Source organism: Cervus canadensis, chromosome 19, assembly GCF_019320065.1.
Source record: "Cervus canadensis isolate Bull #8, Minnesota chromosome 19, ASM1932006v1, whole genome shotgun sequence".
NCBI lineage: Eukaryota > Metazoa > Chordata > Mammalia > Artiodactyla > Cervidae > Cervus > Cervus canadensis.
Genome location: NC_057404.1, coordinates 25767107 through 25794128, shown reverse-complemented (window position 1 = coordinate 25794128; position 27022 = coordinate 25767107). Strand labels below are relative to the sequence as shown.

The 27022-nt window shown below is 37.0% G+C and overlaps 1 pseudogene; it reads right to left on the bottom strand.

Annotated features, from left to right (window-relative positions):
* On the bottom strand, positions 1–23505 carry LOC122422026 (annotated as a pseudogene).
* Positions 23506–27022: the final 3517 nt, after the last annotated feature.

The window sequence follows — 27022 nt, the reverse complement described above, 5'->3', positions numbered from 1 at the left end:
TCAAACAGATATATTTCTCTTCCATGCTTTTTTTGCTTCTGTGACCCTGGTCATTTTTTTTTTTTTTTTGATGTTGGAGTCAGAAGGCTCTTTTTTCCAAAATGTTTTTTTTTTTTTCCTCTGAGTCCAACCCAAGCACATTTTACTTTAAAGAAATCAGCATCAAGTCCTTCTTTATCCCATCATTTCCATCCAAGAACTAAAAAGAAATGTCCTTGACCTTCTGTACTTCAACAGTGTTAGAGACTGACTGACATTGAGATCCCTTTGCTTTTCCCAATTTCTCTTTCCTTTTTTATTCATCTCCCTTCTTTTTCTTCTTCATTGCTAATACCACTAGCCAGTCTGCCCTCTGTCGCTTCTGGTCTTTTCCAACTTTTCTGAAAGATGGACCTTTTCTTGCTGAAGTAGGCTCTAAATTTTTCCACCTCTTCACTGGTGAGAGAGGAGTCCTTGACTCAATTATTTTATTGAATTGACTCACTACCAATTCTTTGGTAGGTTGTTTCTGCATTTTCTGAAGAAATCTTACTTACAACAAGACTAACAGACAAGGCACATTCAGGATAGGTAACTTGCCAACATCAAATACTTTTTATCCTTTATCATATATACTGAATGCAGTGAAAGCGCTAGTCACTCAGTCATGTCTGACTCTTTGCAACCTCATGGACAGTAGCCTGCCAGGCTCCTCTGTCCATGGGATTTTTGAGGCAAGAATATTGGGGTGGGTAGTCATTTCCTTCTCCAGGGGATCTTCCCTACCCAGGGACCAAACCTGGGTCTACCTGCATTTCAAGCAGATTCTGAGCCACCAGGGAAGCCCATACTGAATGTATATAGAGGACAAACCACCTTTGACCTTTCTTTTGAATATTGATTTTGGGCTAAAAAAATTCTGATTTTCTTCTAGATGTGTATAAGTATTTTCTAGATTTATTTTGATTTTTTTCACAGGCACTTTCTTCTAGAGAAGCTGCTGTATCCTCTCTTTTCCATCTGAGGGAAGCAAAATTAATAAAGTGTCACCATTCTCTTTGTAGCTGGAAATTTTGTGTTGGCATCCTATGGACAATTAAACTGAAGAACCCAATTCACAGCCAGGAAGTTCAGCCCCCTGGATATAATATCAGTAGCAAAGAGTACTGTAGCACTCTCAAGGACAAATACATTATAGTAACTTCCATTTTCCTCTCTGCTGCTGTAGAACATGGAAGGTGAGGATAGAAATAGCAGGAGGACAAAAAGCTGGCAGATCACTCTGCATAAATATTCAGTTCAGTCGCTCATTCGTGTCTGACTCTTTGCGACCCCATGAATCACAGCATGCCAGGCGCCCCCTGTCCATCACCAACTCCCGGAGTTTACTCAAACTCATGTCCATGGAGTCGGTGATGCCATCCAGCCATCTCATCCTCTGTGGTCCCTTTCCCCTCCTGCCCCCAATCCCTTCCAGCATCAGGGTCTTTTCCAGTGAGTCAACTCTTCGCATCAGGTGGCCAAAGTATTGGAGTTTCAGCTTCAATATCAGTCCTTCCAATGAACACCCAGGACTGATCTCCTTTAGGATGGACTGGTTGGATCTCCTTGCAGTCCAAGGGACTCTCAAGAGTTTTCTCCAACACCACAGTTCAAAAGCATCAATTTTTAGGCACTCAGCTTTCCTCACAGTCCAACTCTCACATCCATACATGGCCACTCGAAAAACCATAGCCTTGACCAGATGGACCTTTGTTGGCAAAGTAATGTCTCTGCTTTTAAATATGCTGTCTAGGTTGGTCATAATTTTTCTTCCAAGGAGTAAGCGTCTTTTAATTTCATGGCTGCAATCACCATCTGCAGTGATTTTGGAGCCCCAAAAAATAAAGTCTGACACTGTTTCCACTGTCTCTCCATCTATTTTCCATGAAGTGATGGGACCAGATGCCATGATCTTAGTTTATGTTGAGCTTTAAGCCAACTTTTTCCCTCTCCTCTTTCACTTTCATCAAGAGGCTTTTTAGTTCTTCTTCACTTTCTGCCATAAGGGTGGTGTCATCTGCGTATCTGAGGTTACTGATATTTCTCCCGGGAATCTTGATTCCAGCTTGTGCTTCTTCCAGCCCAGTGTTTCTCATGATGAACTCTGCATATAAGGTAAGCAGGGTGACAATACACAGCCTTGACATACTCCTTTTCCTATTTGGAACCAGTCTGTTGTTTCATGTCCAGTTCTAACTGTTGCTTCCTGACCTGCATACAGATTTCTCAAGAGGCAGGATAAATATTAAACGTCCTTAAAACTGAAGGAAAATATACTACTTATTTTCTTCAAGTGGCTTCTCAAAAAGGAGTGTATCACCCCTTGTCCTTTTTTTTTTTTTTTTTTACTGCCACTCAAAATCTCTTGGACTGCAAGGTGATCAAACTAGTCAATCCTAAAGGAAATCAGTCCTGAATATTCATTAGAAGGACTGATGCTGAAGCTGAAGCTCCAATACTTTGGCCACCTGATGGGAAGAACTGACCACTGAAAAAGACCCTGATGCTGGGAAAGATTGACGGCAGGAGAAGAAGGGGACAACACAAGATGAGATGGTTGGATGGCATCACTGACTGGATAGACATGAGTTTGAGAAAGCTCTGGGACTTGGTGATGGACAGGGAAGCCGGGCGTGCTGCAGTCCATGGGGTTGCAGTGTCAGACATGACTGAGAGACTGAATTGAATTGAATGATCTATGTACTTTTTTTTACAAAGTGACGGGGTGATGTATGTTGCTTTTCCATAAATCATACAAATACATATGATTTTAGCCAAAAAAAAATATAAAGCCTAATGAAATATCTATAAGTTTTTATTTTGGGAGGGGAGGAGTATGAATAGTCCTGGCAAGCTATTTGCTAAGACTAAATCATTCTTCATTTAACCAACAGTTTTTTTTTTTTTAAGAATCTACTAAGCACTGAGATGTTTATTATATACAGTGTGCAGTCTAATTGTCAATGACAATTATATCAAAATTATCAAGTTAATTCTTTACATACCACTAAATACTTAGTTGATGTGTGTGGGGAACTTTCTTGCTCATCTCTTCTATGTTCCTGGTAGAATATAAGTTCTGAAAATCCATTATGTGAATTAAGATTTTGGCTCTCCATATCCCACCTGTGTGACTTGAGGCAAGATATTTGAATTTCCTGTAGCTTAGATTCCTCTTTCATGAAAAGGAAAGAAATATCAGAGATCCTACACATAGATTGTATCAGATATATTGAATGAGTTACTACATGCAACAGAAAACCAAAAATGTGTAAAATTAAACAGCTTAAAGTAACATGTAGTGCTTAATGTGCCCCAAAGTATTATTGTAATACATACTTACTAAATATATGGTGGATAGCATTAAGTTGACAAGGTATATAGATAATAAAAACCTAGAAGATAAACCATATATAGAAAAAACTAACAAAAGGTAAAAAAAAATAATATCCTTATAGAGAGGTGAATTGTATTATATGGATTCAAAGTTAAGATATATTACTGAAACTTACATTTAAAAAAATATTCTTTTAAAAAATATCAAATATGTGATGCATAACAGATATGGTGTCAGGTGCTGGAAATAAAATGGGGAAAAAAAAACATGGTTCATGTCCTGTCCTTACAATGCTGTCAGTGGAGAGGCTACACATTGAATAATTGTTTGCATGTATGAAATATTAAAATGATAATGTTAGATGTCCTATAGCAGCTTGTAAAAAAAATAGATCCAATATAATCTGTGTGGAGCATAGGGAGGACATTGTGAAGGAACTAAATTTTTGGCTGAAAACTTGAAAAGTAAATAGTAATTGAGTGCTACAGGAGGTAGAACTGAGAAGTGGTGAAAGAAAAGAAACACATTTATTAAAATGAGAAATATTAGCAAAAAATAACCTGACCCAAGTTCAAAACTCTTTCCATGCTACTCGTAATATTAAACACTGAACTTATTTTCCACCCTGAAATCTCCCTTTATAACCAGGGTAGCTTGTGCATACTCCTGTATTATGATTACATGGGCTCCTCCAGAATGTGCTTTGGGGAATCTTCCATACCACTGTGTCGGAAAGTTATCATGAATAGCATAGTACTATTTTATACAATGCTTTGCTGTGCTGTACTTAGTCACTTAGCTGTGTCCAACTCTTTGTGACCTCATGGACTGTAGCCCACCAGGCTCCTCTGTCCACAGGATTCTCCAGGAAAAAACACTGGAGTGGGTTGCCATGCCCTTCACCAAGAAATCTTCCCAACCCAGGGATTGGATCCAGATCTCTGGCATTGCAGGCTAATTCTTTACCATCTGAGTCACCAGGGAAGCCCTTTATACGACGAGAGTAACCTGAATATTTATATCAAACAAATCTTATTCACACACAGTGTCTCACTTAAATTTCAAAGTTACTAGTGTCTTGTGTATGATTTTTCTCATCACAAAATAGGGGAGGAAAGCTGATGGGCTTGTGTAAACTTACACAGCTAGTGTTGCTAAAATTCAGGTGATTAAACTAGATACTAAAGATGATATAGCACAGAAACTCAGATTTTTTGTACCGATCAGGACTTAATCTGCAGAGTGAATAAGAGGGAGAGCCATTGATTTAATAAATACCTAATGGATACTCAGCAAGCACCAGGGACTGATTAAGGTGTTATAGATAAAGCAATGAAAAATATATGCGTCACAGCCCTATCTTTGTGGAGCTGATCTAGCTGAGAGAGGCAGAAAATAAACAAGATTAAAGAACAAAATATGTAATATGTTAGCAAGGACTCAGAATAAAAATAAAATAGAAAGGGGGGGTGAAGAGTGACAATGTTTATTTTTGAGTGGTCAGAGAAATCCTCACTGGAATGATAGCATTTGATTAAAGAATCATAGAAAAAGAAGGATAAACTGCACTGAGATCTTAGAGAAGGACTTTCCAAGCAAGTTTCAGTTCAGTTCAGTTGCTCAGTCATGTCTGACTCTTTGCGACCCCGTGAATTGCAGCACGCCAGGTTTCCAAGTAAAGGCAATTGTAAAAAAAGATCCCAGGTGGGAGGTGCCTGGGCCTGGTGTGTGTGCAAAACAAGATCAGTATGCCTGAGCAGAAGAAACAAGAGTAGAGAGAAAGCTAACAAGAAACCGGAATTTTTAAGACCTCATAGTCTACTGTAAGAATCGGGGGTATTAGATTGAGCGAGATGGGCAGTCATTGCAGGGTTCAGAGCAAAAGAAAGACAGTATCTGGTTTAAGTTATAAGACCACCCAGGCTGTTGTGTTGGGTTGCAATTCTGTTGATAAAGCCAAATATACAAAGGGCAGTTAGGAGGCATTGAAGCAATCAGTGATGTCAGACATGGCCAATGAAAAGATGACAAAACTGGATCCAAGTCTTGATTTTTTTTAAGGTTAAGGTGACAATGTTTGATTTAGGACTAGTTGTGGGGTTTGAAAGGAAGAGAGGCAGCAATGAATAACACACATTGAAAAGGTAATAGGCTGCCCAGGTGGCTTAGTAGTAAAGAATCCAACTGCTAATGCAGGAGACACAGGAGACACCAGTTCGATCACTGGATTGGGCAGGTCCCCTGGTAGAGGAAATGGCAACCCACTCCAATATTCTTGTCTGGAAATTTCCATGGACAGAGGAGCTGAGCGAGCTGCAATCCATGCAGTTGTAAAGAGTTGGATATGACTTAGCAGTTGAGCGCAAGCACGAGGTTGTATATAATCCTTTTTCTTTACTGTTGGCCCTGTGGGGGACGTGCTGCTGAGTCTGCTGTTGTCTGGTTGTTGCTGCTGTTGGTATATTTATTAGTTGTTTTTCATGAGTAACTTGAGGAAGTATCAACAGAAAGAAAGAGTAAGAAGGGTGAGGAGAATTAATTGGAATTTGGGATAACGTTGAAGGAACTTTACTAACTGTATTCAGAGCGGTAAAAATATCATTAGAGAAGGCAAATTTCCATTGCTTATCTTGTTTATTACCCTAGAAAATTGTTATTGTTACATGGGTAGAAATTGGGGAAAAAATGGCAGAATTGAGTTACCTTTTCAATGGAATTTGCTTAGTGTAATAGCATTAACAAAAATCCTCTCTACACAGCATCCTTTAAGAGATAATAAGTGTGGCTACTGAAAACTCTTCTTTGAAATGTTATTTGTTTTCAATAGTATTTCACATGGAGTAAAAAAATAAAGTTATCATGTTTACACATTGCTTATCAGTCTGCCATTTTTTTCAGACTTGGAAGTCAAGCTGCTTGAGAGCAAATACCTTGAGGTGGATACTTGGAAGGTATATTTAGGGAGTAACAGGACAGATATTAATGCTGAACAATTACAAGTATGACATAGGTGCTAGACTTCACACTGAAGGGTCACTACATTTGTTATTTCACAATGGCTGCCTCAGGAGATGAGCTGACATAACCACACACTGCCAATGCCATAAACAATTGCCAATTTCTTTTTACAGGAGTCGCATGGGTGAGTTGAACCAGAAAAAGTGATGAGGTAGGTGAGACTGAATATGTATGACTCACCCAGAGCTGGTTTATTAGGCAAGGGGCACTAGGACAGATGCAACATTAGACAGCCCAGGTTCGAATCTAAGCCTGCCATTTATTAGTTGCATGACCTTGAGCAGACCACTGAGCCAATTTGCTCACATTAAAATGGAAGAAATTGATGTAGACTTACACAGGAAATCATGTGAATCAAATGAGACAAGGCATGTGTAAAAATGGTTTAAAACATTGTATAAATATTTCACGTTATTATTGAAAGGACTTTCCTTTGAAAAATGAGAGTAGGAATGCCTTAGCAATTATTGAATACTCCCTGTGGTTTCAGGAATTTCTCACCTGCAACAACAATGACATTATCTACCTGTCTACCATCTATCTATCTATCTACCATCTATCTTTCTATCATCTATCTATGCATCCATCCATCCAAGAACTCTATTGCACATCTTGTCCAGTGTCATTGTGTAGGTTAGAATCAAGATCCAAACTGAAGTCGATTTTCATGTCTAAGCCTGCATAATTCCTGTTATACCAATTCATTGCCTGTGCATTTTACACTGAGCCGCACTGAGTCAGAGATGGACAAATTAATAGAAATTATCTATTGAAATTGTTTTCAAATATGTAGTTGCAAAGCCCTACTGGGAAGCTCAATATTTTCTAGAAGTAGAGCTGCTCCTGACAAAGCAGTGGAACTCTGAAGTTGCTCCTCCTCCACTCAGCCCTCCTTCACTTCTCTGGGACAGTGAGTACTTTGGGATTTGAAAAATGTTAATCTAGCCCATTCTCCTCAGGTTAATGACTGAAAAAGAGCTTCAGGGGTCTCAATGACTTACCCCAAACCACAAAACTTTTTAATAGCAATAAAAAACAAGGAGCCCAGATCTGGTTTCCTTGGTGTGTATGCCCAGTGGTGGGATTGCTGGGTCATATGGCAGTTCTATTTCCAGTTTTTTAAGGAATCTCCACACTGTTCTCCATAGTGGCTGTGCTAGTTTGCATTCCCACCAACAGTGTAAGAGGGTTCCCTTTTCTCCACACTCTCTTCAGCATTTATTGCTTGTAGACTTTTGGATAGCAGCCATTCTGACTGGCGTGCAATGGTACCTCATTGAGGTTTTGATTTGCATTTCTCTGATAATGAGTGATGTTGAGCATCTTTTCATGTGTTTGTTAGCCATCTGTATGTCTTCTTTGGAGAAATGTCTGTTTAGTTCTCTGGCCCATTTTTTGATTGGGTCATTTATTTTCCTTGAATTGAGCTGCAGGTGTTGCTTGTATATTTTTGAGATTAATCCTTTGTCTGTTTCTTCATTTGCTATTATTTTCTCCCATTCTGAAGGCTTTCTTTTCACCTTACCTATAGTTTCCTTTGTTGTGCAAAAGCTTTTAAATGTTACGTGTACCCCAACGTTCATCGCAGCACTATTTATAATAGCCAGGACATGGAAGCAACCTAGATGCCCATCAGCAGACGAATGGATAAGGAAGCTGTGGTACATATACACCATGGAATATTACTCAGCCATTAAAAAGAATTCATTTGAATCAGTCTAATGAGATGGATGAAACTGGAGCCCATTATAGAGAGTGAAGTAAGCCAGAAAGATAAAGACCAATACAGTATACTAACACATATATATGGAATTTAAAAAGATGATAATGATAACCCTATATACAAAACAGAAAAAGAGACACAGATGTACAGAACAGACTTTTAGACTCTGTGGGAGAAGGCAAGGGTGGGATGTTCAGAGAGAACAGCATTGAAACAAGTACACTATCAAGGGTGAAACAGATCACCAGCCCAGGTTGGATGCATGAGATGGGTGCTCAGGGCTGGTGCACTGGGAAGACCCAGAGGGATGGGATGGACAGGGAGGCAGGAGGGGGGATCGGGATGGGGAACACATGTAAATCCATGGCTGATTCTTGTCAATGTATGGCAAAACCACTACAATATTGTAAAGTAATTAGCCTCCAACTAATAAAAATAAATGGAAAAAAAGAAAAAAAAGAAAAAAACAAGGAGCCCAGTTCTTTGGAACTTTTGTAACATATACTCTAATATGCTTCCTAAATTTTTCCTACAGTATCAATATTTGAAAGGCCTTATATCTCCCATCAAATTCTGAACCAGCTAAGAGATACATAAAGAAGTTTATCATATGGAGGTAAAAATATAACTCATATAATTGATGGAGTTTCCAGAGAGCACAGCTCACTGTGTGATAAGAAAAGACTGTTCTCCAGAATCTGGGCTCACCTTGTCACAGGTAATACCGCTTCCCCCACATGGACTGAGCCTTAACTAGTAACCTTTACCATTAGGGACAAAGAATACAAGCTTCTTGGAGGCCAGACTAAAGCTGAATGAGTAGTAGGTTGAAATCTATCTACCTAGTTCTTCTCCCTAACTACTAGACCACTCATCTTCAATGGGAATAAGGAGTCAGTGAGACTCCAATGCTACCTTAACATAAGACTCTTGATATGAAATAAAACATCAGGAGAATGGTCTTAGTGACTCCACCTAATGGAGTATAAGAGGAAGAAGTTTGATGAAATCACACATCATAACATATGGTTTTTATTTTGTTTAAACTTCTGGTTTTAACTTTTTGTTTGTTGTCCTATTAAAGATTAGCAATCTCATGAACATATCTCAATGTTTGAGTACCTGTCAAATTTATAGATGTTATATATTTTATTGTGGTTTTATAATTTATAGACAAACTTACTTATTTCTGAAACTAAAAATTATTGTAGTGAGAGGTTATGTGAGGCAAAACCAAATGTGGAAAAATTTTTGAAAGAGTATTTTCCATTATTACCCTGAAAGAGCAGAGTAGGAGTAATTGTCATATGTTCAAAATAGGAGATATACCAAGAATAGGGTGGAAATCAGTGAGACCACGCAGGACATTTTAGAATCAAATAAAGAAGCTGTGAATAGACCGTCACTGATAAAGGAAGCTTAGAGATAAAGGGGGGTTTGAAGCACATACATTCCACATAGTAATGTTAAAGAGGTGTTGAAAAATTTAAGTGAAATTCCAATACAACTTGAATCTATGATCAAAATAAGATTGCTGGATATTTAACTTAAAATAAATGTTCAATTTAATTCAAAAACAAGTTTAGCATTTGGAACATCAATTTCAAGAGATTCATTGAAAAGTCAGTGTACTCCGTGGTTATGAAAATCATCTTTCTGTGTATAAAGTTAAAGTATATGGTTTCAGTATATGGTTTCAATATTCACCTTCAATAGCAAGGTGTTCAAAATTAATTTAAAAATTAATATAGAAACTAGCTTCAATCATCTCAAATGAGAAAATTTCATATTCCTTCCCATTATTCTCCACTGATCTTGGAATCTCAGATCTAACTTTTATCAGTAGGATGCAGATCATGCCAGGGAAAGGCTTGTCTCCACTGATGCTGCTGTCATCACCAACTCCAACTAATTTTCTGACTCTCAGTTTAAGTATCATTTCTGCAAGTAGATTTCACATTATCGTCAAATGAAAATTAGTTCCCTAGTTGTGTCTCTCATACTACTCTAAGATTCCTCCTGTCTCTTTTCATAGCATCCCTAGTCTTGTTTATTTGATCAGTCAAAAATGTTTATTGAGCATCTATTACCTGTCAGGAATGTTTCTAGGATCTGGATATACAATAATGAGGAAGACAAACTAGATTCCAGCTCTTGTGAAGTGTATATTCCATGCCATCAGGATTCTTAGTGTTTTTGTCAATTTTCCTACTGACATTTGCTGAATGTCTATAATAGCTGTTAGTTATTTTATATGTGCTCAATAAATAGTCAATGAATAAATAAATGGGAGTTATTGAGAATAAGTTAATGTATAAATATATAAGACATTGATCAATGTTCTGCAGAGAATTCATGTGTGTGTGTTAGTCAGCCAGTCATGACTGACTGACTGCAACCCTATGGACTATAGTCTGCCAGGCTCCTCTGTCCATGGACTTCTCCAGGCCAGATACTGAAGTGGGTTGCCATTCCCTTCTCCAGGGGATCTTCTCAATTCAGGGATCAAACCCAGGGTCTCCTGCATTGCAGGAGGATTCTTCACTTTCTGAGCCACAAGAGAATTCATACTGGGTGTAAAAACTGAGAGTGGCTGACTTACCCTAGATTAGTTGTTCATGGAAGATCTCTCTAAAGTTTTAACACTGAAGCTGAAATATGCATGAAAGAAGTTAATTTTATCTACTTCTTCCCAGAAACAGCCATGCTCTGAGAAGTTCAAGCAGTGGGGAGAGGCCTAGAGTTTGAGAAACCTCAGAAGGAGAGAATGAGTGTGAGGGAGAAGGAAAGAGGATGAGGGAAGGTGGAGAGAAGAGAAGAAAGAATGAAAAAGAGGGGGAGACAGAGACAGAAAATTAGAAGTGAAGAGAGGAAGAGAGAGGTAAGTGGCAAGGTGAACCAAGACAACAGTCATGAATGATGAAAGCATTTGGAAATGGGTAGTCTAGCCATAACTACACCATGTGCATTGAAGATGAACCATCCAAATTCCTTTCCACAAAATTGAGAGCCAAAGTAAAATGGCTGTTTAAGTCCCTATGTCTCATAGTTGTAACTCAACCACAAATAATTGAAAAAAATGTGTCTTTTATAGTTACTGTAGCATCACAAAATTCAGTTATTGGCCCGTACAAGGTGAGTCCCCCCCCCCAAAAAAAAAGGGGGAGGAAGAATCACTCCATGATCCAGACAGGGACCCTTTTACTTGGCTGCTAGACCACACTCTACATCTCTATAACTACCTTTGCTGCTGACTATTCAGGAGTACTTGTGAGTCTGCCAAATAAGTTGAAATTCATAGTCAAGAGAAGCAAACCTGGAAGTTCTTGGTCAAATCTTTGTGGTAGGGAGAATTAGGGTTTCCCAAAGAGATCCTCTGAACATGTTGGGTTACAAGGCAAATAGGGAAACAGAGTTGCAAATATAATTAAGTTTACTATCAGCTGACTTAAAGATCAAGGTGTTATCCTGTATTATGTACATGGGCTCAAGGTGTTTCTGGGCAGGAGTGTATACAATTAATTTCTATCATGCTTATTTCAGCTTCAATGTTAAAATCTTAGAGAGATCTTCCATGAACAACTAATCTAGGGTAAGTCAGCCATTCTCAATGTTTCCACCCAGTATGAATACTCTGGTGGTTCAGAAGGTAAAGAATTTTCCTGCAATGCAGGAACCCCAGCCTCAAGGGATTCCAAGAGGATTCTTTAACTTAGAAGAAAAATGATTTCTCTGACAGTCCAGTGTTTAAGATGCTACACTTCCACAACAGGGGTTGTGGGTTCATCCCTGGTTTGGGAACTAAGATACTGTATGCTGTGTGGCATGGCCAAAAGAAAACAAAAATATGTATATATATTTATATATAAAAAGAAAGGCAGAAGAAGAAATCATACTCAGAGAGAGATTTGAAAATATCATGTTGTTTTCTTTGAAGTTAGAGGAAACATTCACAAACTAAGAAAGGCAGCTGTCTCTATACTGGAAAAAGTAAGGACCAGATTATCTCTTAAAATGTTCAGCCCTGTTGACACCCTGATTTTAACTCAGTAAGACTCATTTCTGACAGTGTACCTCTAGAACAGTTAAGATAACCAAGTCTGTTCTGTACATCAGTGCATTCATGTCAATGTATGACAAAAACCACTACAATATTGTAAAGTAATTAGCCTCCAACTAATAAAAATAAATGGGGAAAAAAAATTAAAAAAAAGATAACCAAGTCTGGTATTTTAGGCCACAAACTTTGTGGCAATATGTTCCAGTAGCAATAGGTGAAAAAAAAAAAAGTCCCGTATCTTTTACTGATGACTGATAGGAGAAATATCAAATCACTTTAAAGAAAGAGCTCAACAGGGGATTAAATTTATCCTATGAATAAACACACCAAGCTGCAGTAATATAGTTGTCTTCCTGTAAAAGATAAAGCCAACAAACTAGTATGATTGATTCCCCCTCTTTAAACCACTTGCATCTATTCTAGAATATCTTCCAAATATACTGACATTCTGAGGCAAAACAACAAAAATGATACCCATTTATTGACTATGCCTTGGAAATACAGCCTTCTTTCTCTTTGGTAGGGAGAGAATATCTACTAAGAGGAAAAAATCCAATTATCTTCAAATAAGGTACAAACTTGGGACATCCCAAGTGTCTCAGTGGTGAAGAATCAGCCTAACAATGTGGGAGACCTGGGTTTGATTCCTGGGTCAGAAAGACTCCCTGGAGAAGGAAATAGCAACCCACTCCAGTATTATTGCCTGGGAAATCCTATGTACAGAGGAGCCTGGTGGGCTATAGCCCATGGAGTTGCAAAAGAGTAAGACATGACTTAGTGACTGAACAACAGCTGCTGCTGCTGCTGCTGATGCTAAGTCGCTTCAGCAGCAAAGTACAAACTTAATTTAAACTTAATTTACTCTATAAGATTATAAACTACCCATAGGTAATAAATAAATAAGTAAAACAAGCCTTTTTGTATGCATCACAGTCCCAGATTTATGCCTTATGAATAATAACAATATTTATGCCTTGCTACCTCAATACTATAGCATTCTTGTTTCATTCTGTTGTCAAAGAGCTCTGATTGATGGCCATTCCATTTCTGACTCTCTATGGGATCTAACAAACTTGACTGGCACGTAATTCCCACTGCATCACTGTTGCTGGATTCATTAATTAGCATTAAGAGCTTTTTGAATTGACCCAAAGGACTTCACAATTTATAAACTGGTCTAAGAATGAGATTTTTGCAGACCATATCCTTTTTAGAGATAGTTCAGGCATAATGGGCAAGCCAAGGATAAGGTAGTAATATTAACATTTTCACCATGTTAAATTGCTGGGATGATAAAAGATAATCACTAAAGGGAGAAAAATATCTGCAGGAACAGTTTTAATAACAGGCTGATATCTCCTAAAAATGTATTAAAATGGATTGGCAATAACAATGTACATTGAGCATTTGATTATTTTTAACTGTTTTCATTTTATTCATTTTTCTGTGCAGTGTTCTAGAATAACCTTCTACCAATATTTTTTCTTTTCTTTAGATCTACGAATGTAAATGAATTTAATCAATATGCTCAGAGGACTAATTAGCTATCATATCTTCAAGACTTTCAAAACTAAAAATAGTACAGTTAAAAAAGTGAATATACTGTAAATGATATTCCAGGAGTGTTATTACAGGAAATAAAAGCTGTTTAAAAGAAACAGACATTTCGGCAATTGAATACACAAGGGTTTCACCTTATGTTACTTCTTGGTTTGACTAAGTTAAATTTTCCAAGTAAATTAATGACTTAGCTGATATAATGCTCCTGCAAATTCTCATTTGCTATTTCCAGTCCTTGAACACTTTAGGATCTCTAAGACTTGCAGGACTCTGTAAAATACTATATGAAAAAGGCAAGTAATGGTGGCCTGGAAAACACAAGGCGACTGAACTCAAATTTGTGAACAGCGTTATTGTGGCTTAAACTTTCCCTATAATGTATACAGTTAAATTGTTTCAAACAAGAGCATTCCTGAATTTATAAGATGAATGCTACACCACACGCCGTAAGTGCAGGGCCACATGAAATGAGACAAAAGTGTGGCACTCAAATATTTTGTAAAGAGAGATATTTATTCTCTGTGCTCATATACAAAACATGAACGAACCACAGATTTCAGTAGGAAGGACATGCACAGGTCTTTTTGAACTGAGGTTGCAACTGTCCAGCACCAGGTCACAGTAGGATCCAAACAGCTGGGACTTCAGGGGGGAAGCAGCAGGTTTTACTGCACAGAGGCCAGGATTTCTGAAAAGAAGGCAATCTGTAAATATATATGCAGACTGAGACCTTGGAATGTACTTAGAAGGTTTGGCACCGCATCTACTGGAAAAACTGCAGTGAAATACGAAATGGAGAGTGATTCTAATGCCACTGGACAGTACTCACCTTGTGGTGCTCATATTTTGCTTAAATCATGTAGGGATGTTAACAGAAAGTCATGAGATAGAACTCGTGTGTGTGTGAGTGTGTGTGTAATCATTTTATCACTTGCCTGTGTGTGTGTGTGCTCAGTTGCTCAGTTACTTATGACTTTTAGTGATCCCATGGACCCTAGACAGCCAGGCTCTTCTTTCCATGGGATCCTGCTGGCAAGAAGGCCAGAGAGGGTTGGTATTTTCCTACTTTTCTATTCCAAGCTGTCTCTTCACCCAGGGATCGAATTCACATCTCTTGTGTCTCCTGTATTGGCAGGCAGACTCTTGACCACTGCGCCACCTGGGAAGCATTTTGGCTCTTGCCTGTATCACTTAGTAATTTAGGCAGGTATTTTAACGTCTCTGTGTCTCATGAGAACATTGAAAAGTAACTCTCAGAGTTGGATTTTGACCGAATCTGGAAAGATTTTCTGATTACAGCAGTGACCTAAGGAGTGTAGTTGGTTTCTAATGCATTGTTTGCCATCAGAAACAGAAGAAACTCACTGAACTGAAAGAAAGGAAGGGGACATGCTATTTCTCCTCCGTTTTCTATCCTGGTCTCAGAGACTGAAAAACTAGATATACATTTTAAGAAGGATCGAGTATAGCATTCTTCCTTTCCATTAGTACCTCTTATTCTAAGAATATTTAGTGACTTCCACTTAAAAATTCAGGATAAGCAGGAGGATTAAAGGTAGAAACTAACTGGTTCATTGTATCCTTGAAACATGCATTTCCAAAAGAAGAAAAACTAGGGAAGCAAAAACCCAAAGCATTCTAGATGTAGTGTAAGCTGTGGAGTGTAACTTATGGAATATATGTTTTAACGTGAACAAAATGAGGGAGTGGGGATAGCAAATGATCCCACTTTTTTAAGCTGGGCTTTGTTAGTTTAATTTCTTACAGTTGTCATAGGTTTTTTGAGATATAATGGACCTATACGATTGTGTAAGTTTAAGGTGTACAATGTGATGATGTGAAACATGCTTATATTGAGAAATATTTACCACAGTAGGGTTATTTAGCACATTCTTCACCTAATATAGGCTTCCCTGTCAGCTCAGTCAGTAAAGAATCCACCTGCAATGTGGGAGACCTGGGTTTGATCTCTTGGCTGGACAGATCCCCTGGAGGAGGGCATGACAACCCACTCCAGTATTCTTGCCTGACGAATCACCTGATATAATTACCATTTTATTGTTGTTATGGTGAGCATGTTTATACTCTACTCTCATAGTAGCTTTCAAGTATATAATACAGTGTTGGTAACTGTGGTCACCATGAAAAAGAAAAAGGCTCTCAGTCATGTCCGACTCTTTGCGACCCCATGGACTGTAGCATGACAAACTCCTCTGTCTATGGAATTCTGCAGGCAAGAATACTGGAGTGGGTAGCCATTCCCTTCTCCACAGGATCTTCCTGACCCAGGGATTGAACCTGGGTCATCTCCTGCATCATCAGCAGATTCTTACCTTCTGAGCCACCAGGGAAGCCCTGATGTACGTTATGTTTTCAGAATTTATTCTTCTAATAACTGGACATTTTTACACTTTGATCAACATCCTATTTCCCACACCTCCCAGCTACTGACTAATCCCCATTTTTCTATGTTCCTCAATTAGGAGTTTTTAGATTCTACACACAAGCTTATGCAGTATTTGTCTTTCTCTGTCTGACTTATTTCACTTCACGTAAGTTCCTCCAAGTCCATCCCTGTTCTTACGAATGTCAGAATATCCATACTTTTCATGGCTAAATAGCATTCGTGTGTGTGTGTGTGTGTGTGTGTCCATTCACTGTTGGTGGATATTTAGGTTCTTTGTCTTGCTCATTATGAGTACTGCTGCAATGAACCTGGTGATCAGATATCTTTTCAATAACCTGCTTCATTTCCCTGGGATAAATACCCACAAGGGGAATTGATAAATTATTTTGTAGCTTTATTTTTATGTTTTTGAGGAGATTCTATACTGCTTTCCATAACGATAGTATTAATGTAATTCTCAACTACAGTGCTCAAGTGTTCCCTTTTCTCTGAGACTTGCCAATATTTACTGACGCTGTTTTTTCTAACACATGTAAGGTGATATTTCATTATGGTTTTGATTTGCATTATCCTGAGATTAGTGATGTTGGTCACATTTTCCTCTACTTGTTGCCCATTTCTATGATTTCTTTGGAAAAATGTTTATTTAGGTAGCTTACCCTTTTAAAATCCAATCATTTGATGAAATATTAAGTTATATGAGTTTCTTATATAATTTGAATACTAATCCCTTATCAGATATATGATTTGCAAATATTCTATCATATTCTATGGGTAGCTTTGTCATTTCTTTCCTTCTTTCTTTTTTTTTGCTTATTAGTTCGATGTGATCCCACTTTTGTTTATTTCAGCTTTTGTGGATTGTACTTTTGGTGTCACATACAAAAATTATTGCCAAGACCAATATCAAGGCACTTTTTCTTTATGTTTTATGCTACTCCATGGACGGAGGGGCCTGGTGGGCTGCGGTCTATGGGGTTGCACAGAGTCAGACACGACTAAGCAACTAACACACACGCACTGAAATTGAAAATTATTTTCTTTATTTTTTGGGTAGCTCATTGTTAGTGTATAGAATGCATCTTATTTTTGTATTTTTACTTCATACCCAGAAAGTTTATTGAATTTTTCTATTAGTTATTTGTAGAGCCTTAGTATTTTCTATGTTCATGATTGTTTCATTCTTTCTTCCCTTTTTGTGTATTTATTATCAGGTAATTTTGTCCCAATCTGTTGCTGAAAGTGGAAATTTGAACTCTCTTGGAACTATTCAGTATTTTCACTTATGAATAGTCGTGTCATTTTTAATTGTTGTGAGGAATGGAGACTGGGATCTCCTTTTTTGCTGTATTGGCTACATCAGATAAATTTTTGGAGAAGGCAATGACACCCCACTCCAGTACTCTTGCTGGGAAAATCCCATGGACGGAGGAGCCTGATAGGCTGCAGTCCATGGGGTCGCAAAGAGTCAGACATGACTGAGCAACTTCACTTTCACTTTTTACTTTCATGCATTGGAGAAGGAAATGGCAACCCACTCCAGTGTTCTTGCCTGGAGAATCCCAGGGACAGTGGAGCCTGGTGGGTTGCTGTCTATGGGGTTGCACAGAGTCGGACACGACTGAAGTGACTTAGCAGCAGCAGCAGATAAATTTCTTTTTGAAGATGGTTATAGGTTTATCTTCAGAAATGAAATTTTCTGTACCTGAGATCTGGAAAACAGATTCTACCTTAAAAAGCTATGGGACAGTAAGGCTGACAAGTCCTATTGCGCATCACCCATTACGCATCAAAAGTGTTTCTCAGACACTAATGTGCCTATGAATCACTTGTGGATCCAACAAAAACATGGATCTCAGGACAAAGTCTGTGTTGGTGCATTTTGAATAAATTTTCAAGTGTTTGCTGCTGGAGACCATGCTTTGGTTTGGCAAGCCACATTAAATTAGTTGGACACTGTCTTGGGATGAATAGACAAGAAAAAAGCAGGGTATATAATAAAAAATATTGTGAGTTAAGTGACATGCCACATGAGAAATACCTAAAGTAAACCAGAAAAGAATGACATGAAGTTTAAAAGTTAGGAAGTCAAGAAAGAAGGAAGAAATAAAGGAAGGAAGGAAGAGAGGAAGGCAAGAGAGAAAGAGAGGGAATGAGGGAGGGAAGAAGGTAGGAGGGAGGGAGAGGACAAACGGAGGGAGAGAAGGAAAGAAGAGAAGAAGATAAAGGAAAACGACATAAAAAGACCAAGAGAAAATACAGTCTGAGAAAACTAAAAGACAACCAAAGAAAATTGTACCTTTCCAAAGGATGTTTCATTAAAGTTTAGAATGTGTTAAGACACTAATCTAAAATAAATAAGTAAATAAATAAGCACTTCACAATGAGATGCTAAAATGAGGAAATAGGCTGAAAATCGAGACTATAAAATAGAAATTCACATAAAATATTGTTATAGAACAAACCTGTAGATTAGACACAGCACGGAATAGGATGGACACAACCAAGAATGGAAAAGAAAAATTTCAGGATATGTCCTTGAATCTGCCTGAATTTGAATCTCAGCTCAGCTACTAAGTAAGCACATGGCCTTAGTCAATTACCAAACTTCTCTGAGCTTCTATTTCCTTGCTGGGATAGTGGCAATAAGAATAGCAACTTCTTCGTTGGGCATTGTGGGAATTTTTAAATAGAGATTCCTAGAGACAGATTTAAAAGAGTTAACACGAGCATTAGTTTAATTCCTGTCACTTTTTTGCTGATAACTTTCAGTGTTGTCTCATCAGCCCTGGAGTACAAAGCAAAGCCCCTGAAATGACCGTCCTATGTGATCCAGTCTCTGCTGAGTCTCCGTTTCCCCCACGGGAGTCATTCTTGCTCATTATGCTTCAGGCACACTGTCCTGGCACATCCTGACTCCAAGTCCTGACAGACTCTTCCCTCTGCCTGACACGTGTTTCTTCTGTTGCTTACACGGCTTCCTGGCTCATCTTCATGTCTTTAGACAGTGTTTTCACTGATGGCCACTCCCTCTAAAGTCCTCAATTGACCAGTTATTTCTAAATTCACAGCCCTGCCCACCTTGGCCCCGAGGGCACTTGGCCTCTCTTGTACCCTGATTAGCATTGTCACACACTATGTCACTCTTCTCTGTCACCTGCCTCCCTCTCACTGGAATAAAAATTCTCTGAGGTTGAGACCTTGACTCTTTGGGTCACTGTTGTCTCTGGCACCTAAACAGTATCTGAGACCCAGTATATATTTGTTGAAAAGATGGATTTCATACATCAAGTCAGTATTAAGATTTTAAAATGAGATGAGGCCAAATTTTGTGACATACATATATATAAGCAAACAGACAGTCATATATTGACGACAGATGCTTTTTACACATTATTTTACTTAGTATAATAACAAACCTGAAATAGAGTTTATTGTGCCCATTCTTCAATTTTAGAAACTGAGTCTCAAAATAATTAAATATGTCATGAGTCACACATGTAACAATTCTTTTACCTAGATCTGCGTGATTCTAGCCCATTCTGCTCATCATGCCTTGCATGCCTGATCCCTGTACTTGCACTTGACCTAAAAATGAGTTAATACATCCACTCAGATTCTATAAATTATCTGTCCCATTCACATAAATAATATGCATCCATTTAAAAATGAGCCTTGACTGGTTATGGCTTTAGAAGCTTACTTTGATTAGAAATATGTAAACAGTTGGAAAAGAAAACAAAATGTTAGCTTATTTTACAATTGTTTAGATATTTAAAAAATTTTTTTTTTTTATAAAAAGGAGCATGTTATAAAATAGCAATTGGCATTTTATGTGAATTATCTAAAAGTAATAGTCCAGTAGAAAGACATTTCACTTTTATCTTTTTTTTTAGTTTATCAAATTCTTAGAATCATCACTCTGATTTGACTGTGGCCCTTGCTCACTGATATGACAGGTCTAATAATCACATGTCAGTATTCCAAGAGCCTCCTGTTTAACAGAAAAGCAGTGTTCCCTGGAATACTCCAGTCCCCTCTCATCTGCTGACCTTTCCCCTGAAAACATTTATCACCAGTGACACTGACTGATGAACAGCCTGATCTCTTGACCTCCAATTTATTCATGCTGATGGTCTTGACACTCTTCGTAATCTCCCAGGCTCCACACAGCTGCCTAATATCATCAGTGGATCTTTACTTTCCAGAAATACTTACTATTTCCTCACTGTAGAGACAGTATTACTTTCTCCTCCATCCAGCATGAACTGTCACTTTTTTCTTTACTTAGTGCTTTTCAGAATCTTCTCCCATCCCCACTGACATTTTTAGGTCTCTCATTGGGCTAGCTACAATTTGTCTAGAGGGTCATTTTCTGAGCAAAGGAGTACTCTTCTTGGTAGAATGTCCTTACCAATTGGGTAGGAAATTCTATATCAGTAATAATGGGACAAATCAACCTCAGCTTATCCCTCTTGTCTTTGGATCACAATAACCATTTTCATGATCCCACTTAATAATAACTACTATAATTAATTCCATATCCCATCCTTTGAAGTTTCAGCAATTAATACTGCTTATAAATATAATATCACTATTAATAGTAATAACTACCATTTTTGTTTTTATACTATTTTTCAAAAAAGAATAAATGAAGAAAGGAACAAATTTAACATGAATATTTTTATAATAATGTTTTGCACACTTACCATGTGTTCAAAACTGTGGTCAGTAGTAAGTATTACAGGTATTCACCACTTTACAGAAAGTTTGCTCTATTCTATTTCACTTTTACAAGAGATCTACACTAATAGTTGTTTTCACTAACATAATAAATCTGAAGAACATTTTCACTTTTATAAGAAAAGGTGAAAAGGAAAAATAGCATTTGTTTTGCAACAAGCCCTCATAGACAGCATGCACCCCAACAGTCAGGGGACACCACCAAGCTCCTTCCCCAGAAACTACACTCTGCATCTCAGCATCAAGCTGTCTTAGCTTTGAACTGTGTCTTTGAGCATCTGCACTTTATCTCAATTTTCTTTTTGCATCCGTTAGCAAGATATGTCCTCAGATAATTGCTTCTTCCTTTTATGCCATTTCAGCTTAGAAAGTTTTCGTAGGAATGCTCTACTTTCAGATGGTTGGGGAAACCTGTATATCATTTAACCCTTTCTTCCATCCTGTGAAATAAATGATATTACCATTTTTATTTTGGAAAGAAAATTGAAACACAGTAAAGGAATCAATGGATAAATAACATGCCCAATGTCACATTGCTGTTCACTGGCAGAATGAAGATTTTGTTTTTGATCCAGTACTTATTTTGGATTTAAAGATTTCGTCAACCCAATCTGCATCAAAGGAAAAAATGGTTATGATAATATTGATGATGGCGATAATGAGAATGATCTTGATGAAATAACAATAAAAGCTGTTATCTATGTGGCGATAATGTTCTGTGTACTTTTTGTGCAGATTTTTTCTTGTTTTAGTTTCTACAACAACTGAACAAAATAGTTATCATCATGCCTATTTTATGTCATGTGATTGAAAATTGAAGAGGTGATGTATTTTTCCTGAGATAATGGTACTGATTCCAAGCAATATTTTTGGCCATCTGAATGCTTGTTTTGGTGCTCCATGAGTGTCCGGAAAATGAATCTTTACAAATGAGAAAATTCTACCAGCAGTAACAACTTATGAGCAGTTTGATCAAAATCTCATTACAGATATGCATATAATATCCTCATCTTTCCCTTAGATGGACTAGACATTTCTTGACAGCAGGTATTCTGTGTTATCTGAGAATCTAGTCATACTCTAAAGATCACAGACAAGGGTGCTCTTATCACCATACCTAATCCACACAGAGCTAGAAATCCTTTCCAGAGCAATTAGGCAATAAAAAGTAATGAAAGGCATCCAAATCAGAAAGAAAGAAGCAAAATTGTCTCCAATTGCAGATTATATGATATTATGTATAGAAAATCCTGAAACTCCAACTAAGAACTGTTAGAACCGATAAATTCAGAAAATTAACACATCAAAAGCAATTCTGTTTCTATGCACTAACACTTAACTCTCTGAAAAAGGAAGAAAACAATTCCATTTGCAATAGTATATATATATGTATAATACTCGTAAAATTATAAAGAGGAAATTGTACCTTTTTCACCAACATGGGTGACATAAGGACATTATGCCAAGTCAGACAGAGAAAGACAAATACCATGTGGTCTCACTTATATGTCTTCTCCAGTGAGCTGACTCTTTGTATCAAGTGACAAAAGTATTTGAACTTTAGCTTCAGCATCAGTCCTTCCAATGAGTATTCAGAGTTGATTTCCTTTAGGATTGACTGGTTTGATCTCCTTGCTGTCCAAGGAACTCTCAAGAGTCTTCTCTAGCACCATAATTCAAAAGCATCAAAGTACAATACATGGTGAAAATTGGTATGTACAAAGTGCTTATCAGTAAGTTTACCAGCTTCACCAGGCTTTGGGTTTAAGTAGAGTTCTTCTGACAATATATTACCTCTACTAAGTTGTGACTAATGCTTAGGAGTTATCTAGGTGAGAGAGGATGAGGAAAGTAATCCAAGTTGAGAAAAACTGCACTTGGAGAACCTATGTAAGAAAGAGTGGATGTTTATGATGACTTTTAAGTAGGTCTTGGCTGGAACAGAAGAGTGAGGAGTTAGTGTTTGAAGACAGCAGTGGAGAAGAGTTTGTTATCAAGGCTCTACTGAACCATTATCCCGAGGGTACCAATGACCATGGAGAGTATAAGTTAAAAAAAGTGACTCACTGGATTAATTTGGTTAAATATTTTGGCGAATTATTGGAGCAAAATATTATTCTCACTATAATTTAGCATCTGATAAGTTTTTTGTGCAATATTGTGGCAAAAAATCTAAGGTAAAGTCTATGATCTTTTCCTATACATCTTAATTATACTTGGGATGTGAATAAGAAAATAGAAAAATATACAAGTGTCCCAGAATAAGGAATGGATATCTAGTAGTAAGAAAGAAATCAATCAAGGTTAATTAATTTAATTACTCAATCAATATTTATTTAATTACCATTATCTGGAGGAGGGCATGGCAACCCACTCCAGTATTCTTGCCTGGAGAATCCCCATGGACAAAGGAGCCTGGTGGGCCACAGTCCATGGAGTTGCAAAAAGTTGGACATGACTGAGTGGCTAAGCACAGCTCAGTATGTGCTGGACATTACACTAAAGTGAGCATTCAGTGATAGATGAAGGAGATATGTTGCTGTTCTCTAGGAATCAAGGTCTAGTCGGTGAGGAAAAGAACCACTAACAGGCGCTGTGTGTAGCAGACCTTCATCCAGAGGTGTCACGGTTGCCATGATCATAAGACTAATGCATGAAGTAGCCTTGGTGTTAAATTTCTTTTCCTGGAATCAAGATTAAGGCATTACTAATTAAATTCTTTTTTGAAATATTATAGAAAAAATATAAAAGCTCAAATCAAAGCATGCTCATTACTTGATATCTAAAGTCTCTGGTTATATGAATATGTGAGGGAGGCTTTACAATGCCCATCACAGGAGCTCCATGACCCTGGATCACCGAGATTGGAGGACAGAAGTATACAGGGGCCTCCTAACAAATGCTTTTGGAGAATAATCACCACATCATTCAGAGAAAAAGTGTCCTTTAGAGAAACAGGTTTATACTGTACATCAGCTCAAGAGAGCAATTGAGAAAATAACAAGAAAAAATAACCATCTCTTCTAAGACAATAACATGAATCTAAAAAATATACAGTAGGAGATTTATAACAATGATATTTGTAATGATGATTAAGTGAAGAAAATATAACTGTCTGAAAACAGTGACCTGTTTAGCTAATGTATGGCAGATACCAACTGTAGGATATTATGCTGCAGTTGAAATTCTCCTGCTCCAAATTCCTTTATTATAGCTGGGTTGTAAGTAAAGCATATGTTGTCAACCTAATTTTCTAACTTGTACCAGCCTTTTTTCTCTTCAGACTCCAAGGTTGCTTTTGTTGTTTATTTGTTTTGTCTTATGTTTATTGTCAATAGCATTTACCTATGCACTTTTCTTTCATCCTCTTTGCCCAATATCTTTTTGTTCTAGAAGTCTCTAAATCCCTCTCATGAAAGTTAAAGATTTATTTATCATTGTCTCCTAATAACTTACCTGTTCACAGAGAATTACATCCTAATAGGTGTTAAAACCCTTAGCCTAATATGAAAGCATTAGATACCAGGGAATAAAAGGAGATAGATTTCTGAAGGTTAGGTCTATACCACTGAATCTGAAAGACCATAGCATGCAGGTGATTTTGCACAAAACTGGCCATCCTCATTTCCCTTTTATAAAACTAAAGTAAAATTGACATAAAACATTATATTAATTTTAGATGTAACAATTTAGGTGTAACAATTCAATATTTGTATATATTGCAAAATGATCATCATAGTAAGTCTATTTAATACCTGTAACTATACAGTGTTACATTATTTTTCTTGTGATGAGAATTAAGATAGACTTTCTGAGCAACTTTCAAATATGCTGTAGAGTATTACAAATTATAGTCATCCGTCTGTACATCACATCTCCATGACTTATCCCACATTCCTTTGTGACCATCATTCTCGTTTTATAGATAAAGGAAGTGGGACAAAAGGAGAATTGGTACAGCAGAGAGCCAAACTCAGGCAATCTGCTTCTAGACTTCCATAGAAGCAATCTGCTTCTATACTGCTTCCATTATACTCCTATGACAGCATGGGACCTCCATTCATTTTTTCTGCAATCATTTCTGATTATACCTTACTCTTCAAAAGTGATGCTTGGTGTTGTTGGCCACAGTTCTGTTCACCTTATTTCAAGTTTTCTTTTGTGCACTCTGATGCTTTGTACTGCCAAAGGCAGTGTCTCTTTCTAGACATTTTCAGCATTCTGCATCTCAAGTCTTACGTTTATATTCAGTTGCTATAGAGATATTAAAAAGGAACAGTAGACCTCTTGGAAAGAAAAATCATACTGTTTAAAAGTTGCTTGGGCTAGTCTTATTCCATTTGGGTTAAAATATCCTCCATCTCAATAGCTTGTATTTTCCAGGAAATAACTAAACAGCACAGAAGAATCCTGACCATGGACATGAACAACATTTTTGCATTTTTGATACCCAATTTATAGTTTATTGATATCATGATATTCATTTCATCTAAAAACAACTGTCTGAAATAAATATGCATTCTAAATAAGAATGGTATCACCATTTTGATAAAGTAAAATACATAAAATATTGTCTCAAAATCTAACTACTGATGCCAATAAAAATAGAGACCAACTCTTAAATAAAAAAAGCACGTGAAATGACAGAGATTGTTTAACTTGGTAAGAAAAAGGATACATCTCCTGAAATAATAATAAGACCATGAAAATTTGAGCAATCTTTGTCTTCATTTGTAATATGTATTTTCCTTGAAAACACCCTTTCTTTTTCTTTTCCAGTTAAATTATTATCTTCTATGAGGATTAAATTCAAAATTAACTGTCTCCTTGTACCTTTTACTATCATTAGGAAGTTCATCTTCACATGAATGATTTAGTGATACCTTTCATGTTCATGTTTGACTGTATTGATTAACCTTCAAGATGGAGGCTATTATGTATATGGCAGATGTTGCCAGTGCCCATTGGAATTTTTTCTCCTGGGTTCATAAGAAGATGTCTGTCCCTGTTTCAATCAGTTAGGAGTGGCCATGGGATTATTTGAGCCGGTGATTTTTAGGTGGAAATGACATATGTCATTTCTAGGCCAGAGTATTTAATCTCAAGAACGAGATTCTATAGCAGCAAACATTTCACCTGCTGTCATTGACAGTTATGTGAGCATCGAATAGCAATCAGTAGTCAGGACGAGGATTGACACTCAGAGTCCCCCTGGAAATCTGCTTGACCCAAAGAGTAAAAACAAGATAAAAACCTTTATTTTATTGTATGTTGCCTTTTTGTTTTCTTTTTTATTTTGCTTTATGTGTTTTAATAAAATATTATTGTTTGTATTGCTTAGGCTGTTCAGAGAGATAGTGTATTATATTAATCTTTGATTTCACCACAATACAACACTTAGTGTTTGAATATGCTAAGTATTAAAGACTTGGAATTAGTATTTTTCTCACATTGTGTCTTTTCATAATTATTAATTAGCTTGTACCGTGAACTAAATTCTAGTGAAGTTGTTTTGAAAATTAAAAAAATATTATCAGCATACAGGTATTTCTTTTAAATGCCATAGTCTATATATTAATTTCTTTTAATGGAAGTACATGGAATTCTTTCGGTGAGAATATTACCCACCCTTGTCACCATATTGAAAAGTGCACATAATACTTCAGGTTTTGTATGTATTAAAATCCAGAAATTGTTTTCAGAAATAAGAAAAAGAAAAAAAACTTTATTTCAGATCAAAATGTTCATAGCATTTTATCAGACTGCAAAATATTTCACAGTAAAATTCAGCTTAATTTAAAGAAACAGCAAAGGCTACCCCCTCCAAAATTTTAGAACCATGATTTGTTTTAAGAGTTAATCTTATTGATGTATTCAGGAGGGAAGTCACTGTGTTAAAATAGGAAAAGTTGTTTAGATCATAATTCATATGGAAAATGTACCCTGTGTCTTTCTACTGTCCACCATGCTTGGAAATATTTTGTGTATGACATATACTAATTAAAATAAGATGTGTTTCATATGGCCTATATGTAGGAAAATAAAATTCATTAAATATTATAGTAAGTAAAAAAAGAGTTAATCCTATTGAGGCTAAGAAAAACTCCATGTGCGTGGAAATGCAGGATGCATATACATATACAAATTGAAAAA